Below are 12794 nucleotides of genomic sequence, written 5' to 3'. Positions count from 1 at the left end.
CTGATGCAGGGTGATTGATAAAACATATGCCAGACATAATTTTTCATATGAAATGGCTTTGCTGAGGCATAAATTTACCTGAAAGGCAAGATGAATTGCTCTTTGGAGTAAGTGTCATTTCAGTCAGGCCATTGTGAATGCATGGTCTAATTTGCCCTGGGAACTGTTCACAGATTATGCAATTGTAAGGGCGTATTACAGAGTATTCATGGAGGTTTGTTATGGTTGCAACATTGAGCCATTTTGCAAGTTCCCTGGTTACTTAAAAAGCTTTCCGAAAGCCATTGACCTGAGATCGCTGCTGACCTACGCTTGAGTATTGTTCCTGTGTTTTAATCAAAGACACTAGAGGAACAAGATAGACCATTCGACCCTAAAATCCGTAGTACGTCACGGCGCCATTTTAGTAGGCAGAAACTTGCAGAAACATTTTAAAAGAAAAATAACAAAAATCTGTGAATTGATAGATGAGATCTATTCTGCATTTTAATGGTATCATCACTCATACTGTTCCCCCAAAACACTGATTACACTGCGAGAGGCAGAGCGAACGGTCGGTTTGCCTACTAAAATGGCTCCTTTGTGTACTACACTTCAGTATAGGCGAATTCGACGGAGTGGTCCATCTTGTTCCTCTAGTATCTTTGGTTTTAATTAATCTTTCAATTCACTTCTTGAACCAAGATGTGTAAGAAAAAAAACCCTGCAGATGCTGGTTTAAATCGAAGGTAGACACAAAATGCTGGAGTAAACTCAGCGGGTCAGGCAGCATCTCTGGAGAGAAGGAATGGGTGACGTTTCGGGTCGAAACCCTTCTTCAGACGGATGTCAGGGGACGGGGCGGAACAAAGATGGGATCTAGTCCCCGACTACATCCTATCTTTGTCCCGCCCCCTCCCCTGACATCAGTTTAGTTTCGTTGTTTAGTTTATTGTCACATGTAATGAGGTACAGTGAAAAGCTATTGTTGCGTGCTAACCAGTCAGCGGAAAGACAATACATGATTACAATCGAGCCGTCCACAGTGTACAGATACATGATAAGGGAATGACGTGAATAATGTTTAGTGCAAGTCCAGTAAAGTCCGATGAAAGATAGTCCGGGGGGCTCCAATGAGGTAGATCGTAGTTCAGAACTCTCTCTGGTTGTGGGCATGTTGCGATCTGGGTAAAATGACCTGGGATTGTGTGTTTGAATTTCAGCAGGCTGAGATGTAAGCTTGTAGCAATAAATGTACTGATTTGTGAGCTGGCACCAAAATATGAGATTCATGAAACCATAAAAATCTAACGGGTTCATCCTGTTCTTCAAAGAGCTCGGTACAGACTATTCATGTGTTTTGGCCCACACTCTTTCATTCGTCACAAGGTGCCTGTAAAGGGGCAATAAAGAGAAATAAAGATTGCTTTGCCAACTGCAGTTATTGAAATACAGACGAGCACGATTGGTAAACTTGCACCATGGGCTGGTAAGAATTTGTGGTCTTCTTTCAATAAAGGCAGATTGTCACTTTGAGGTGATTTTTTGTTTAGTTTACAGATACAGCGCGGAAACACCGGGTCCGCGCCGACCAGCGATCCCCGAACATTGACACTATCCCACACACACTAGGGACAATTTACATTTAAACCAAGCCTAGTCACCTCCAAACCTGTACGTCTTTGGAGTGTGGGAGGAACCCGAAGATCTCGGAGAAAACCCATGCGGTCACGGGAAGAACCTACAAACTCCGTACAGACAGCACCGGCAGTCGGGACAGAACCCGGGTCTCTGGCGCTGAAAGGCAGCAACTCTACCGCTGCGCCACCGTGCTGCATAATGGCTGTTACCTATTAGAAACACAAATTGGAGAAACGGCACCTCATATTTTGCTTGGGCAGCTTACAACCCAGCGGTATGATGAATGATTTCTCTAACTTCAGGTAACGCTTGCTTTCACTCTCTATCCGTCCCTCCCCCACCCTAGTTCTCTGACTGTTTTCACCGTCCTCCTGATTAATTTTACTCTTTGAATGCCTTGTTGTCACCTTCCCCTCAGCCAACAGTGAATCGTTCTACATTTCCTTGATTGTCTGCTTCGATCTGTTCTTTTCACATTTTACTCTTCCATATCTGTAGTGTCCATCTCCCCTGATTTTCAGTCCGAAGAAGGGTCTCGAACCAAAATGTCACCCATTCCTTCTCTCCAGAGGTGCTGCCTGTCCCACTGAGTTACTTCAGCATTTTGTGTCTACCTTCAGTGTAAACCAGCATCGACAGTTTCTCCCTACACATATTAGAATTGGTTCATTTTGATCGCTGTCTTGATTCCTTTCTTTCACAAAATGTTGGAGTAACTCAGTGGGCCAGACAGCATCTCGGGTGTACATGGAGGAGGGACATTTTCGGGTTGGGGCCTTCTTCAGACTAACGTGGATAGGTAATGCTTCAGGGTCAGAACTCCTCTTCAGACTGACCCGAAACTTCACCTGTCCGTGTTCTCCAGAGATGCTGCCTGACCCGCTGAGTTACTCCTTTTTTTGGAAATTGTCATCTGTAGTCCCTTGTATCTCCTTTCTCACTCTCTTTTGAGGAGAGATTGGACAAACTTGAACTGTTTTCTCTACGTTTGTCGGAGGTTGAGGGGAGACCTGATAGAAGTGCCTATAATTATGAGAAGCATAAGGTGGACAATCAAAACCTACTTCTCAGAGTGGAGATGTCAAGGACTAAAGGACACCGCGTTAATTTGAGAGGGACAAAGTTTCAAGAGAAGTTTGTCGGCACGGTGGCGCTGCGGTAGAGTTGCTGCCTTACAGCGAATGCAGTGCCGGAGACCCGGGTTCGATCCCGACTGCGGGTGCTGTTTGTACAGAGTTTGTACGTTCTCCCCATGACCTGTGTGGGTTTTCTCCGAGATCTTCGGTTTCCTCCCACACTCCAAAGACATACAGGTATGTAGGTAGATTGGCTTGGCTTGGTAAATGTAAAATGTGTAGGTTTGTCGGTGGGCCGAAGGCCTTCCATACCCCAAAGACGTACAGGCTTGTAGGTAAATTGGCTTGGGTTTGTATACTTGGTATAAGGGTAAATTGTCCCTCGTGTGTTAATGTGCAGGGATCGATGGTCGGCGCGGACCCGGTGGGCCGAAGGGCCTGTTTCCGCGCTTGTATCTCTAAGCTAACCTAAACTGTCTCGCTTGCCATCTCGTCCCTGCTTCAAGACCCCCCCCCAGTCCAAACAGTGATGCTGTACAAAGGCTGGCGTCACGGACAATGGGTGTTCTATTGGGCTGTGATGTGTCGGAGAGTGTCACAGCCAACGGACAATCCAGTCAAACAGTCCGCGGGGATAAAGCTGAAGGTTTGCTTGTCACGTTGTGCATCAGAGCTCAGTGGAACGAGGCACAAAAGGGGGTCTGAGGGCCTAATTCAAGCCGATTGTTGAGACAGAGGCACTGTGTGTATAATTCGCACAAAAAGATTCATTATACCGTATCTTAATCTCGCCCTGTTTTCAGGAAATAGATTTTCTTTGACATGCTAATAAATCGCCATTCAGCGAACAGATACATCTGTAAAACTAGACAATTCCAACCCAACCAGTGCTCCAGGGAAGAAAAAATAAGGATGAGCAAGTCGACCACAATGAATAGATTCTGAATCAACCACTGGCCTGCCAATACAGTTATTCAGCAAGGATACTGGTGTGCGATCACTCTACGGCTATTTAGCTGAAAGAGTTTGCAGAAGTATAATATCTTCTTTATTTTTGATGGGATCACGTTGTGAAATTTTACATGTTGAAACGAGCAGCTTTGTGTTCCTTGCTCTCAGTGGCGTCTTTGTCACACAATCATTGAGTCGCAGAGCCCAGAAACAGGCCCTTCGGCCCAACTCGTCCATGCCGACCAGAGATAGACCCAAAAAGCTGGAGTAACTCAAGCTTGGAGAGTTGGATGTAGCTCTTAGGGCTAGCGGAATCAAGGGATATGGGGAATGGGGTACTGATTCGGGATGATCAGCCATGATCATGTTCAATGGCGGGTGCTGGCTCGAAGGGCCGAATGGCCTAATCCTGCACCTATTTTCGATGTTTTCTATGTTTCTATGTAATCTTGGGGATATTCAGAGCTTTGGATGAGGTTTGGTTGTTTAAATCGTACTGAGTCTCGTTCAAATGTCACAGATCTGCTCGCTGTCATTACTTTGTAGTGAAGTCACGTCCTGAATATATAGTTCAAATCCTCGCGTTGTCACACTATGACTATCTTTGTGATCTCCTCTCCAGTAAACCCCCAAGATATTTATGTTCCTCTATGTCATAGAGTCGTAATGTGATACAGTGTGGAAACAGGCCCTTCGGCCCAACTTGCCCACATGTCCCAGCTACACTAGCCCCACCTGCCTGTGCGTGGCCCATATACCCTCCAAACCTGTCCTATCCATGTACCTGTCTAACCGTTTCTTAAACATTGGTATAGTCCCAGCCTCAACCACCTCCTCTGGCAGCTTGTTCCATGCACCCACCACCCTTTGTGTGAATAGGTTACCCCTCAGATTCCTATTAGATCTTTTCCCCTTCACCTTGAACCTATGAGGTTTAGTTTAGTTTAAGGTAGACACAAAATGCTGGAGTAACTCAGCGGGTCAGGCAGCATCTCAGGAGAGAAGGAATGGATGATGTTTCGGGTTGAGACCCTTCTTCAGACTCATTTAGTTTAGTATAGTTCAGTTGAGAGATACAACACGGAAGCAAGCCCTTCGGCCCACCGAGTCCGCACCGACCAGTGCACATTAATGCTATCCTACACACACCAGGGACAATTTACATTTTTTTATATACAAATCCAATTAACCTACAAACCTGCAAGTCTTTGGGGTGTGGGAGGAAACCGAAGATCTTAGAGAAAACCCACGCAGGTCACGGGGAAAACGTGCAAACTCCGTACAGACAGCGCCCGTAGTCTGTAGGATAATTGGCTTTGGTAAAATTGTAAATTGTCCCAAGTGTGAGTCGGATAGTGCTAGTGTACGGGGATCGCTGAGTTACCCCAGCATTGTGTGTCCGAGAGAGAATACCTGGTTGTTTACACCTTGTTAATTGTTGGAGCGTACTGTGCGCAAATTGGCCATCTCCGACACCTTCCTTACAAAGCAAGACTGACTGTAGAAGTGGCGTGGATCATCCAGGAAGGAGCTATATAAATGCAAACCCTTTCGGATATAAAACCCTGAGGGTGTCGCAATGAAAACGGACAAGTGCAGCTTCACGCAATGCATCGAAACCCAGCTTAGCACTAGGAAGAACTGACTACGGGTGCTGTCTGCATGGACAGAGTTTATACGTTCTCCCCGTGACCCGCGTGGTTTTTCTCCGAGATCTTCGGCTTCCTCCCACACTCCTCTTTGGTGACCCTCGGATTATCCTTGATCGAACTTTGCTGGCTTTACCTTGCATGAAACGTTATTCCCTCATCACGGACTGTATCTGTACACTATAAATGGATTGATTGTAATCATGTATTGTCTTTCTGCTGACTGGATAGCACGCAACAAAAGCTTTCCACTGTGCCTCATGACACATGACAATAAACTAGATTATAATCACTCCAAAGACATACAGGTTTGTAGGTTAATTGGCATGGTATAAATGTAAAAATTGTCCCTAGTGTAGGATAGTGTTAATGTGCGGGGATCACTGGTCTGTATCAGTAGGCTGAAGGGCCTGTTTCCGCACTGTATCTCTAAACTAAATCAAATTAAACTAAACCAAACTAAACTGAGGAGAAAGCTTTACATTATGTTGGAACTACCTCTCGGCAACTGACAACATTGATTTAGTTTAGTTTAGAGATACAGCGCGAAAACAGGGCCTTCGGCTCGCTGAGTCTGCACCGACCAGCGATCCCCGCACACTAACGCTATCCTACACACACCAGGAACAATTTACATTTATACCAATGAACCTACAAACTTGTACATCTTTGGAGTGTGGGAGGAAACCGACGATCTCAGAGAAAACCCACGCAGGTCACGGGGAGAACGTACAAACCCCGTACAGACAGCATCCGTAATCGGGATCGAACCCGGGTCTCTGGCGCTGAAAGTGCTGTATGGCAGCAACTCTACCGCTGCGCCACCGTGCCGGCACTGATGGCGATGCCGGTCAAAGGAAAGACCGCGTGATCCATATCCTGTCTTGGGATGTAACCCACAAAACTGAGCAAGATTGCAACAGAAATAAGGAGAGATCAGTCATTGCCCGATATGAAAAGCTACACCGTGCAATGATTTCTGGACACAAAATCAGCAATTAATCTTCAACTACCATGGAGCGAGGGTTTTGGAGATGAATTGTCTCTTTGAAGGTGGTCTTATCTTCAATTGTCACAAGGTTTTCTCGCTGGCCGATCTGATAAGCGGTGGAGAAAATTCATCACTGTCAGCTAGATATTGAAATCTCCCCAAGGACAGGATGTCTCTTGTTTAGTCAGAGCTGTTGGAAACACGGGATGTGTACAGATAGTGTCACAGAGTCATACAGTGGATACAGCGCGCAAACAGGCCCTTCGGCCCAACTTTCCCACACCGGCCAACATGTCCCAGCCACACTCGTCCCTCCTGCCTGCGTCTGGTCCATATCCCTCCAAACCTGTCCCATCCATGTACCTTTGTGCCGACCACGGACGCTAACAAGATGAACAAGCTCATCAGGGAGGCTGGCTCCTCAAACTGCGGAGCATCCTGGAAAATATAGCTCACCCACTCCATGACACACTGGTCAACCTGAGGAGCACCTTCAGTAACAGACTGGTCCCACCAAGATGCAGCACAGAACGCCACAGGAGATCCTTCTTCCCTGGGGCTATCAAACTGTACAACTCCTCCCCCTTCTGACGTTGGGTAGACTGACCCCCCCCAATCTTTACACATCCCCAATCCTTTCCATTCATCACTTTAATTACATGTTTCATGTATTTTGTGTTTTTATGACTGTTGGCAGATCAATTTCCCTCCTGGGATAAATTAAGTTCTATCGTATTGTATCGTATTGTACCTGTCTAGCTGATTTTCTTAAACGTTGGGATAGTCCCAGCCTCAACTACCTCCTCTGGCAGCTCGTCCCATACCCCCACCACTCTTTGTGTGAAAAAGATTACCCTTCAGATTCCTATTAAATCTTTCCCTCTCAATTTAAACCTATGCCCTCTGGTCCTCAATTCACCTACTCCGGGCAAGAGACTGTGCATCTAGCCGATCTATTCCTTTCATGATTTTATACACCTCTATATAAGATCACCCTTCATCTTCCTGCACTCCAAGGAATAGAGTCCCAACCTACTCAACCTCTCCCTGTAGCTCAGATGTTAAGCTTTCAATGAGCCATTGGTAGCATTGGCTGCAAATGTTCAGGAAAACAGAGTAATGTTTGGTACTGCATCCTGGCCAATATTTGGCACCTCAACAAATCAAGGAGATATTAGTTGAGTTTGTTATTGTCAAGTGTACCAAGGCGTGCTATTGACCTACAAACCAATACACATTTGAAGGTGAGAGGGGAAAAACCAAATGGAGATATGCAGGACAATGATTGACCTTTGGAGACCAGAACAACTCTATCTTTTATAGTCGTTTGTGTCAGGGCGGCGCGGTGGCGCAGCGGTAGAGTTGCTGTCTCAAAGCGCCAGAGACCGGGTTCGATCCCGACTACGGGTGCTGTCTGTATGTAGTTTGTACGTTCTCCCCGTGACCGTGTGGGCTTCATCCAGGTGTCCCGGTACCCTCCCGCACTCCAAAGACGTACAGGTTTGTAGGTTTATTGACTTTGATAAAATGGCAAATTGTCCCCAGTGTGCAGGATAATATAGTGCTAGTGTTCGGGGTGATCGCTGGTCGGTGCGGACTCGGTGGGCCGAAGGGCCTGTTTCCACGCCGTATCTCTAAAGTCTAAAGTCCAGTGAAAAGCTCTTGGTGGCATGCTATCCAGTCAAAGGAAAGACGACAAAAGATAGAGTTGTTCTGGTCTCCGAAGGTTAGTCATAAAACATAGAACAGAACAGCGTAGGAACAAATCCTTCAGACCACAGTGTCTGTGCCCAACATGATGCCACGTTAAACTAACCGCATCTGCCTGCACATGATCCATATTCCTCCATCCCCTGAATGTCCATGTTGTGTCTATCTAAAAGCCTCTGAAACGTCGTTTTTGTATTGGCCACATCTCCAATCCTGTTCCAGGCACCCACAGCCTTCTGTGTTTAAAAGAAATTGTCCCGCACATCTCCATTAGGTTTTGCCTCTCTCACCTCCAAAGACGTAAGGGTTTGTCAGTTAATTGGGACAGGCAGCATCTCTGGAGAGAGGGAATGGATGATGTTTCGGGTCGAGACCCTTCTTCAGACTGTTAGACAGAGCTCTAGGGGCTAGTGGAATCAAGGGATATGGGGAGAAGGCAGGCACGGGTTACTGATTAAGGATGATCAGCCATGATCACAATGAATGGCGGTGCTGGCTCGAAGGGCCAAATGGCCTCCTCCTGCACCTCTTTTCTATGTTCTATGTTTCTACGTCACCCATTCCTTCTCTCCATAGATGCTGCCTGTCCCGCTGAGTTACTCCAGCATTTTGTGTCTATCTTCGATGTAAACCAGCATCTGCAGTTTTTTCCTACTGGTGTGGTTTATTGGCTTGGTATAAATGTAAACATTGCCCCTGATGTAGGGGAGTGTTAATGTAAGGGGATCGTTGGTCGGCACAGTATTCTCACTGCTCTCGTGTCTTTGACATTTCCACCCTGGGGAAAAAGCTTCTGACTGTCTACCCTATCTACACCTCTCCTAATGTTATAAATTCTCTCAGGTCTCCCTTCAGCCTCTTGATCTTCAGAGAAAAACAATCCAAATCGATGAGGAGTAACTGCGCAGACTGATAACGTTGAGTGCAGAGACACAGCATGGAGACAGGCCTTTCGTCCCATCGAGCCCACGCCGACCATTGATCAGCCGTTCACCCTAGTTCTATGTTATCCCACTTTCTCATCCACTCCCTATACATCAGGGGCAATTTACAGAGGCCAATTAACCTACAAACCTGCACATCTTTGGAGCGTGGGAGGAAATGGCAGCTGTGAGGGCAGCAACTCTACCACTGGGCCACCGTGCCGCCTCAGTTGTCCAAGAGTAGATGGTGGATACTTCATGGAGATTATGCTCCGTGCCATGCTTACTTTTGAGAAGGAACTTCAGAATGAAATAGGCAGCTGTGTATTTTATGACTGTATTGACAAGTAGTTAATTGGCAGTAAAATGCTGAGGGAAGTTCTTGGCATCTGTTAAAAACTAAAACAGTCGTCATTTCTTTCAGATTAATTGTTTGAATCTGGGACATTAGTCAGAGGCAAAGGTTCAAAAGTCAATTGTACATTGTAAGCTGTCAATTAGTTTAGTTTAGAGATACAGCGCAGAAACAGGCTCTTCAGCCCACCTAGTCCGCGCCGACCAGCGATGCCCGCACACCAACACACACTAGGAACAATTTACATCTATACCAAGCCAGTGAACCTGCAAATCTGTACGTCGTTGGAGTGTGGGGGGAAACCGGAGCACCCGGAGAAAACCCACGCAGGTCACGGGGAGGACGTGCAAACTCCGTACAGACTGCGTCCGTAGTCAGGATGGAACCCGGGTCTCTGGCGCTGTGAGGCAGCAACTCTACCCGCTGCGCCACCGTGCCGCCATTACAGATGATGAATCCTGTTTGCAAGCACAGAGTTCCGAAGATTTAATAGAGCACATGATTTAAACATGTAGCTTCATCACTACAAGCAATTCACAAGAGAGCTGCTCAAATAGCAAACCACACACGACGGCAAGATGTAGAAAGAAGGACTAAGAAGGACATAAAAAGTGCTGGAGTAACTCAGCGGCTCAGGCAGCATCTCTGGAGAACGTGGATAGGTGACGATTCACAGAGTGCTGGAGTAACTCAGCGGGTCAGGCAGCATCTCTGGAGAACATGGGTAGGTGACGTTTCACAGAGTGCTGGAGTAACTCAGCGGGTCAGGCAGCATCTGTGGAGAACGTGGATAGGTGACGATTCACAGAGTGCTGGAGTAACTCAGCGGGTCAGGCAGCATCTCTGGGGAACGTGGATAGGTGACGATTCACAGAGTGCTGGAGTAACTCAGCGGGTCAGGCAGCATCTCTGGAGAACGTGGATAGGTGACGATTCACAGAGTGCTGGAGTAACTCAGCGGGTCAGGCAGCATCTCTGGAGAACGTGGATAGGTGACGATTCACAGAGTGCTGGAGTAACTCAGCGGGTCAGGCAGCATCTGTGGAGAACGTGGATAGGTGAGGGTTCTGGTCGGGACCCTTCTTCGGACTCAAGAGGATTAGATGGATATCGGCAGAGTTGGTTGAATGTAGAAAGGCATCAGGAGATGGATGGATGGCACAACGGTGGATGGGCAATGAAGCAAAGACAACCATTCCCATCTCTGGTGGATCATTAACTAAACCACCTTGTTACTACCCTCTCCAGAGTGTGTCAGATTTCATGCTCTGGTTAAAGACATTCATTATTTCACTATGGGTGAATATTTCACCGTGCTGTCTCTGGAGAGGCTCCAGAGGAGATTTACAAGAACGATCCCAGGAATGAGTGGGTTAACATATGATGAGCGTTTGTCGGCACTGGGCCTGTACTCGCTGGAGTTTAGAAGGATGAGGGGGGACCTCATTGAAACTTACAGAACAGTGAAAGGCCCAGATAGAGTGGATGTGGAGAGGATGTTTCCACTAGTGGGAGAGTCTAGAACTAAAGGTCATCACCTCAGAATTAAAGGAACATTCCTTTAGGAAGGAGATGAGGAGGAATTTCTTTAGTCAGAGGGTGGTGAATCTGTGGAATTCTTTGCCGCAGAAGGCTGTGGAGGCCACGTCAGTGGATATTTTTAAGGCAGAGATAGATAGATTCTTGATTAGTGCGGGTGTCGGGGGTTATGGGGAGAAGGCAGGAGAATGGGGTTAGGTGGGAGAGATGGATCAGCCAAGATTGAATGGTGGAGCAAACTTGATGGGCCGAGTGGCCTAACTCTGCTCCTACCACTTATGACCGTCACCAGAAGGTTTGCAGCAGGTGGAGCTGCTGCCTCTCAGCGTCAGAGACCCCGGTTCGATTCTGACCTTGGGTGCTGTCTGTGCGGAGTTTGCACTTTCTCCCTGGGCTTTCTCCGGGTGCTCCGATTTCCTCCCACATCCCAAAGACGTGCCGGTTTGTTGGTTCATTGCCCTCTTAAAATTGCCCCCTATTATGTCGATAGTGGATGAGAAAGTGGGATAACATGGAATTAGTTTAAATAGGTGATCGATGGTCGGCGTGGACTCGGTGGGTCAAAGGGCCTGTTTCCCTGCTGTATCTTTCAATTCAATCCTATTCAATTCATAACAAAAAATATCAATGGAGTTTTAAAAAAGCTTAAAAGGAACAAAAGATATCTCAACCTTTTGATGTTATGTAAAAGTACAATAATGGGGTTTGCATAGAAATTGAATTTTGAGTTGTAAAAGGAGCGCACTTCATTGATACAGTCTTCAGATGAGAATCTATCTTGTGTGAAGGTGGCTTCCTGTAAAGATGGGTCCGACACGGTGGCGCAGCGGTAGAATTGCTGCCTTACAGCGCCAGAGATCCGGGTTCGATCCTGACTACGGGCGCTGTCTGTACGGATTTTGTACGTTCTCCCCATGACCTGCGAGGGTTTTCTCCGAGATCTTCGGTTTCCTCCCACACTCCAAAGACGTCCAGGTTTGTAGGTTAATTGGCTTGGTATAAGTGTGAAATTGTCCCTAGTGTGTGTAGGGCAGTGTTAGTGTGCGGGGATCGCTGGTCGGTGCGGACTCAGTGGGCCGAAGGGCCTGTTTCCGCGCTGTATCTCTAAACTAAACACGGCATTTAGTAAAATTCCATAACATGGAAGGTGGGGGGGGGGGGGGTAACAAAGATGTAGGAAGGATGTTGTTAAGCTGGAAAGAGTGCAGAGAAAATTCACAAGGTTGTGGCCAGGACTTGAGTGCCTGAGCTATAGGGAGAGGTTGAGGAGGGTAAGCCTTTATTACTTGCAGAACAGGAGGATGAGGGGGTGATCATGATAAAATCATGAGGGGAAATCATGTGGCTTTGCAGAGTCTTTAACTCAGAGTAGGGGAATCAAGAACCAGAGGACATAGGTTTAAGGTGACAATAGACAATAGGTGCAGGAGGAGGCCATTCGGCCCTTCGAGCCAGCACCGCCATTCAATGTGATCATGGCTGATCATTCTCAATCAGTACCCCGTTCCTGCCCTCTCCCCATACCCCCTGACTCCGCTATCCTTAAGAGCTCTATCTAGCTCTCTCTTGAATGCATTCAGAGAATTGACCTCCACTGCCTTCTGAGGCAGAGAATTCCACAGATTCACAACTCTCTGACTGAAAAAGTTTTTCCTCATCTCAGTTCCCCTCATCTCAGTTGAGAGGGGAAGGATTTAATAGGAACCTGAGGGGCAACTTTCAGAGGAGGTAGTTGAGGCAGGTGTTTTAACAACAGTTGGACAGGCACAGGGATAGGAACGGTTTAGAGGGATATGGGCCAAATGCGGGTTGGTGGGGCGAGTGTAGATGGAGGATCTTGGTCGGCATGGGTGAGTTGGGCCGAAGGGCCTGTTTCTCTGCTGCATGACTCTGTGACTCTTGAATTCATGATGTTCAGGTTCAGCTTCCACTTCAGTACAGACACAGACACTTCACAGCCGTGCTGTATCGGTTCGGCAC

General features: G+C 47.1%; 1 protein-coding gene across 4 annotated transcripts in view; it reads left to right on the top strand.

Moving 5' to 3' along the window:
• LOC144611326 (protein phosphatase 1 regulatory subunit 29-like) overlaps positions 1-12794 on the top strand; it is a 211936-nt gene that overhangs the window by 97864 nt on the left and 101278 nt on the right. The window contains exon 1 of one of the 4 annotated variants that reach the window (XM_078430381.1): positions 1847-1922. The exons of the other annotated variants lie outside the window; for them this stretch is intronic. The gene's annotated coding sequence lies outside the window, so the exon portion shown is untranslated. Of the gene's footprint in view, positions 1-1846; positions 1923-12794 lie in introns of those variants that run through there. 4 annotated transcript variants of the gene reach the window in all.

Source organism: Rhinoraja longicauda, chromosome 40 (assembly GCF_053455715.1).
Source record: "Rhinoraja longicauda isolate Sanriku21f chromosome 40, sRhiLon1.1, whole genome shotgun sequence".
Taxonomy (NCBI): domain Eukaryota; kingdom Metazoa; phylum Chordata; class Chondrichthyes; order Rajiformes; family Arhynchobatidae; genus Rhinoraja; species Rhinoraja longicauda.
Note: the sequence above shows the minus strand (reverse complement) of the source record. Positions and strands in the feature narration are given on the sequence as shown.